Source organism: Fragaria vesca, linkage group LG4, assembly GCF_000184155.1.
Source record: "Fragaria vesca subsp. vesca linkage group LG4, FraVesHawaii_1.0, whole genome shotgun sequence".
Taxonomy (NCBI): domain Eukaryota; kingdom Viridiplantae; phylum Streptophyta; class Magnoliopsida; order Rosales; family Rosaceae; genus Fragaria; species Fragaria vesca.
In genome coordinates this window covers 5,620,061-5,626,818 of record NC_020494.1, presented here as the reverse complement: position 1 = coordinate 5,626,818, position 6,758 = coordinate 5,620,061, and the positions used below count along the sequence as shown (strand labels likewise).

The window sequence follows — 6,758 nt, the reverse complement described above, 5'->3', positions numbered from 1 at the left end:
GAGAGAGAGAGAGAAGGAGAAGGAGGGAGCGAGTAGGGTGATCAATTTTCACTCCAGAGCGCAGAGAATTGATCTACTCATGCATACTGAATCTTGATATTGAGTAAGAAAGACTTTGTACCTTACAAATAGCATCGATTTCATCAAAGATTATGACATGCAATTCACTTTCATCTCCTGGAGATTAGGATACGAAAACATTAGAGATTCTAAAAACAAATATAGAAGTGCATTAAAGAGATATTTCTGTTACCACGAAGCCTTTGATCCTTCTCAGCATCAGCAAATAGAGCCCTAATTTTCTTCTCAGTTTCACCAACGTACATGTCTAGGACTTCTGGACCATTAACAATCTAGTGCAGTTCAAAAAAGAAATGCATATATAAACAAGTCAATATCACCAATACGGGTATTAACTAAACAATAATGCTAGGTAAAACTGCAGAAAACTTCCAGACATGCTGAAATGAACTTGCAAATCAAAGAAAAGTAATGGTGAATCCACTTCCTAACCTTTGGATCTTTCCCATTCAACATTTTTCCAATTTGACGCGCCATCAGAGTTTTCCCAGTACCAGGGGGTCCATAAAGCAGCATACCCTTAACATGCTTAATCCCTAGTCTGGACCACCAAAAGTTTTCAGTTAAGAGTATGGTATACAGACAACCACAACTGAAACTACGTCAACTTGACGAATCAGTTGTCTTACTTATTCGTAACATCTGCAGGGAAGACACGGGAGGCAAAAGCTCTTCGGAATATGTCTGCAAACTCAGCACCTAACCCACCAATGCCAAGTGTTTGAAGGTTGAATTCCTTGTGCTTAAAGATTTTGCTAGTCGTATCAGAACGTTGGCCAACAATGTGGACAACAGAAGTCAACGCATTAATATTTCAACCCTGATTTGATATAGTTTCTGATTCAAAGTTGAATGTGTTTTCTTGTAATATCATGCCAAATGATAACAAAATCGTGATCCTGTGATTCTCAAGACTACATAATAATAATAACCACGGTATGTCATTAACACAGCTGGTTTGGTGGGATTCACCTCCTCCTTTTATTTTGGCATATTGTAGTAGTGACCTTATGAGTCTTCCCCAATTTTGGTTTTTCTAGTTTTGTTTCATTGTTATTTTGTTATGAGAGGTTTTGGTCTAATCCCTCTCTCTTGATGTTTCTCTTTTTCTTTTTTAATGCATAAGAGTATTAGGGGTCATTCCTCTCTTACTCATCTTTCAGCTAAAAAAAAAAATAAGTAACCTGCCAAGTGAAGAAGAAAATGAGCCTGATATCATTTGAAAAAAGATCTCACTTTTATTCCATTTCCACTTGGTGCCTCAAAAATGAAATATGTTTCACTCGAGATCATTCCTCTTTCATCAACAGGGGTAGACTCTTCTGATCTTACAGCTTGATTGACTTTAAAAATGTAATTAGTCCCATGGTACTCAAATGATACTTTTTGTCCAGCTGTCAGAACCTGCATACAGAAAATCCCCATATTACATATACTATAAGATGTCTGTCATTTTGCAATATTGTAACTAAACAGTTTAGATAAGAAGACACTGGTAATAACATGATCCTTCTAGGAATAGAACATTGATTCTAAGTCTAGAATCATATGACTACATTCTTGATTCCAGTACACCAGTCCGCTTTTTTTAGTTATCTATTAATTGAAAACATTGGACAATCTATACTTCCAAATAAGCCTTTCAATAGAAACAACCCTAAAGAATCAGTAGCTACCTGGTTCATAAACATCTTTTTAAGTTGGCTCGACAGGGCACCAGCATCAATCTACACAAATAGAACAGAAGCTCTTAGAATCCATCTCTCTCCCATTTTCTATAAGGATAACTAAAATAAGTATGTAAAATCGGAAAATCCATGCAAATGCAAATACCTGCTCATTCTTAGTCCCCTTTTTCACAAACTCCAATTCCAGAGTGAGCACAGTCAGGTTGAAATCATCAGGCGGAGTAAACCTAACAAAATTACCACAACAAAATCACAAACTGGTAAAAAAACCATCAAAACTCAGTTACCGCAGCTGGTAAACTTAATCGAATAGGTGACTAACCTGCTCACAGAGACTGAGTCACCGCTAGAAACCCTAGAACGCCGTCGTTGAATTGCATTGAGCGCAATGTAGCCCTGCTGTATGCTCTGGTGAGGAGTTTCTTTCGGTTAAGGCAACCAAAACATTAAAAATCAAGCAGTTCCAGTAAATCAATGTACTCAATTTCGCAAATGCTTAACCAAAAATTGCATAGATTATATAATCGAGTGTAGCAAAATCGATTGCTATAAAGAACTGAAAGCGAAAAAAATGCGAAGAAACCGAAAGGATATGAGACTGAGAAAACGAACGAGTCGGCGATTAGAGCTAGGTTGAGCTTGGTGCCGGGAATGGTGAAGGTCTGGAGATCGAGCGGCGAGCAGTAGGCGAGGTTGGTGAGAGCGAGATCGGGGGCGGGAGTGTTGGTGACGATCATGGTCGCCGGAGCCATTTCTGGCCGGAGAGTTTTAATTCCGTTTCGGGTGTTTGGTTAAAATAATGGGAGAAGGTTTTGTTTGACAGAGAATAAGGGTCAAGGGAGCTTTGAAATCTCACAATCATGTCGTCAAAATGCAAGATTATATAGAGAGAGTGAACGCGACGGCTAGAAAAGGAAGAGAAACGGCGGGCCACACAACCCACCGTCACAAAATCCACACAGAGCAGCAAAAATTTTCCTTGCCTCCTTGAGGGCCATCAAATGGCGGGACCCACGCACTTGGGCTCCTGCCAACTGCCGTTTTTTTTGAATCTGGCGGGGAAAGAAATCGACTATGTCCCAGAGGGCAAGAGCCCGGAAAAGTCGACATGCATGCATGGCATGGATATGAATCCCCCACTTTTTTTTTTTTTTTTTTTTAATTCCCCCACTTCATTTACAAGTTGCTGTGGTAAGTCTTGGTCTTCTTATTCTTCTTCTAATTGGTCTTCTTATTCGTCAGGTCAATAGGAAAAAAAGACCCATTTCCCATCAAATTTTCCAGGCTCTGACAACAGGAAGTCTAAATCCTAAATCTTTTGTTCCTCCATCGTCATCCACGGTCAGGTCGGAAGGAGAGAGAAGAGAAATAAAGGTGCCTCCTCCAGCCAAATTTTTCAAGCCACCACCTTGTGCGACTCTCATCCTCTTGAGAGAAACCCTCTTTTGTGAAAGATGCTAAAAATTACTAGAGAATGGGAAAAAAGATGGTTTAACCATCTAATTGTAACCGCGTTCGGCATTGAAAAATAAAATTAATGAGTTTTCTATTGAGCAACGTTAAATTCTAACCGCGTTAAATTATATTATGTAACTTACTAGTCACACTCCAAAAAGAAAAAATGACAATTGACCCTAGTTAAATTTGATTAACATAAGAAGTTAAGAGTATTATCGGTGAGCCGTGACCTGGTTGGTTAGCTAACTTAACTAACATCGTTGAGATAATAAGTTAAAGAAAAAAAAATTAAAAAGAAAAAGAAAGTGAGAGGATACTTACAAGAAAATATGCAGCATTTGTGCAATTCACCTTAAGCGTTTGAGGAATAAGAAAGGAAACAGACCATGATGGATGATAGCCCATTTCTAATATTTGTAGCTACATGCAGCACCCGATACAAAATCCGCGGGATTAGATATATACAACCAAATGGTTTACGAAGCTATGGCTGAACACCAAACCTACAGATTAACACTAATCTATCAACATAAATTCAAAAATATATTGCTCTTTTTTTTTTATAAAGGGTACAAAAAATATATATATTGCTTAGCACGACTATAATTAATTAGTTAAGTAATTAATTAGTACCCCGGATGCATAAAGTAGCCTTGGAAAAGTAGAGATAGCTTCGGGGGAAATTATAAACTGTACCCGGAATATCACATGGCATTTAGTCCCCTCTAATATTATTGGTTCAAGTGTTATTATCTTATTTCTGATTTGTCTATTTATTTACCTCAATTTTTTTTTCATCCCCTACTGGTCTCCACAGAAAATTGGGTTATATGATTGGCTAGGCACACCACATAACAGTGTCACGTGGTGTTACGGGTACAAAGAATAATTACCAATTTGCTACTGACTTCCAGTTCCACATTTATATAGCTCTGGTCGAAAGCTCAAGTGATCGGGTACCTTGAAACGCAAGCAAATTAACCATTCTATATAACTCGACAAGACAAATTAAGCTACAATTTGAAGGTCCTACTTTAATGACTCCAGAAGAGTTTGAGTATGAGTTATTAGACCCAGGCGGGATTGAAAGCACAGATCAATCCTAGTAGCTGTACCATAATCAATACAGTATATATATAACAACAAAATCTATAGCAAATTGATAGAGAAATAGATAATTGTAAACAATTCGTATACTAATCTAGGATTCAGAAAGATATCAATTCTAATATATAAACGAAATTTAGAAGAATAAACTTGTGAGAGAGGCATGCAAAAGCAATGTCCAAAGACAAAATTTCATCCCCGCACCTGTGCAGTCCTTGATTGAATGTAGACGTCCATCCTGCAGGATACAACTCTCACTACCAGAAGAAAGGCTTTAGCCGAACAAAAAAAAACCAGGCCGACGAAGCATTTTTTCGTCGGCTAAAGTCCACTTTAGCCGACGAAATTTTCTTTGGTCGGCTAAGTTAAATTTTCGTCGGCTATGGTAAACTTTAGCCGACGAAAAAAATTTTCGTCGGCTAAAGAATTTATTTCGTCGGCTAAAGTTCACAAACTATGGCCGACGAAATATTTAAAAGTTTAGCCAACGAAATTAATATGTTGTCGGCTAAAGTGCTTTATATTTGCGGATCTGGACAGCAGCAGCTCATCTGGGAAAAAAAACGGGAGAAAAAGTTTGGGTGTTGTTGAAATCTGTCCATAATTAGTTTGTGGAGCCATATATAGGTACGTATATGTATATATATGTTGATTAATCGAGTTTTATTTGAGTTGATCGATTTTAAGTGTGATTGAGTTTATTGATTTTGATTGTGATTGAGTTGATTAATTTTGAGTACGTTGGATGTATATATATGTGTGTTGATCGATTTGGTTGATGATTTGAATTGATAATATATATGAATTAATTTGTTGTTAATAAATAGTAGATATATATATGTTAATTAATTTATAATATTATTGTGTTGATATGGTATGAAGTTGTTGATGATATATATGAGTTCATGATGATTTTGTGATGATGTTGATATATAATATTGTTATGATCGAGTTAATTGATTTTGAGTATGTTGGATGTATATATATACATATATATATATATGTTAATTAATTTATAATATTGTGTTGATGGTATATACCACAATGATGATTTTGTGATGATGTAGATATATATATGTATAATATTGTTCTGTAATTATTAAGTATATATATATATATGTGTGTGTTAATTAATTTGTTATTAATTAGTTGTAGTACGTAGAATATATACTAAATGAATTGAGATTTTATATATGGCATGAAATTTCATTAATAATTAGCTAGCGTTATACATATATATTTTGTTATATTTTCAGGATATGGATAAGAGTTGGATTTCGCTTCCAAAATGGGATAAAAGATACGGTGCAGGAGTTATGAGTTTTATAGAATATGCGCTGGCTAATGCTAACGGGAATACAATTTTCTATTGCCCGTACACGAAATGTCAGTGTCGCAGCGATATGCATCGATTTCCCATTGACAAAGTATGACAGCATCTGAGGAGTAACGGGTTTTGGGAGAAGTACACATGTTGGTTATATCACGGTGAAACATCATCAGGGGGTCCGCATGATTATGGCCAATTTTCTGAGACGGGCAGTACATCCAACGATCCAACAACGGCATTCATGAACGACATGTTTCCTTATGAGAGCGGTGTATGCGCTCAAGGACAGTATATGCCTGACCCGGTGCAGCCCTTCCCTAGAGCTGTCAACACTGCTGGTATTGAAAAGTACAACAAACTGCTTGCTTTCCAACAGACCCCTGTGTACCCCGGTTGTCAGAAGACCGTTCTTGAAAGTGTGATGGACGTAATGAAGATTAAAGTTGAGACAAAATCGACCGTGAAGGCTGTTGATGATTATCTACAGTACACTGCTTCGATGCTGTCCCACGGTCATCGTCTTCCTACCACTCATCGTAAGGTCCGATGTATCCTGAAAGATCTTGGGCTTTCCTACATCAAGATCCATGCATGCAGATATGACTGCGTTCTCTTTTGGGGTAAAGATCCAGAAGGGAATGACCTTGGTGGCCTTGACGCATGACCGGTATGTCACACTGACAGGTATAAGCTGACTCCTGCAGGCAACAGGAAACCTGTAAAGGTACTTCGGTATTTCCCTTTAAGGGATAGGTTGGAGCGGTTGTACATGTCTTCACACACGGCCGAAGCTATGAGATGGCACGCTGATAGGGAATTGCATGACGAAGATACCCTTATACACCCTGTTGACAGGGAGGCTTGGAAGCATATAGACAGGGAGTTTCCTCATTTTGCGTCAGAGGTCCGAAATGTGAGGCTCGGGCTCTCATCCGACGGGTTCAACCCTTTTGGCAACATGAGTCTTCAATACAGTGTATGGCCGGTGATTTTGGTACCGTACAACCTTCCTCCATGGATGTGCATGAAGAAGGAATATAATATGTTGAGTTTGTTGATCCCGGGGCCCGGTTATCCAGGGAAGTGTCTCGATG

The 6,758-nt window shown here is 38.0% G+C and overlaps 1 pseudogene; it reads right to left on the bottom strand.

The window, feature by feature from the left end:
* The window catches only part of LOC101302830, a 30,723-nt pseudogene extending 28,202 nt beyond the window's left edge, over window positions 1-2,521 (bottom strand).
* Window positions 2,522-6,758: the final 4,237 nt, after the last annotated feature.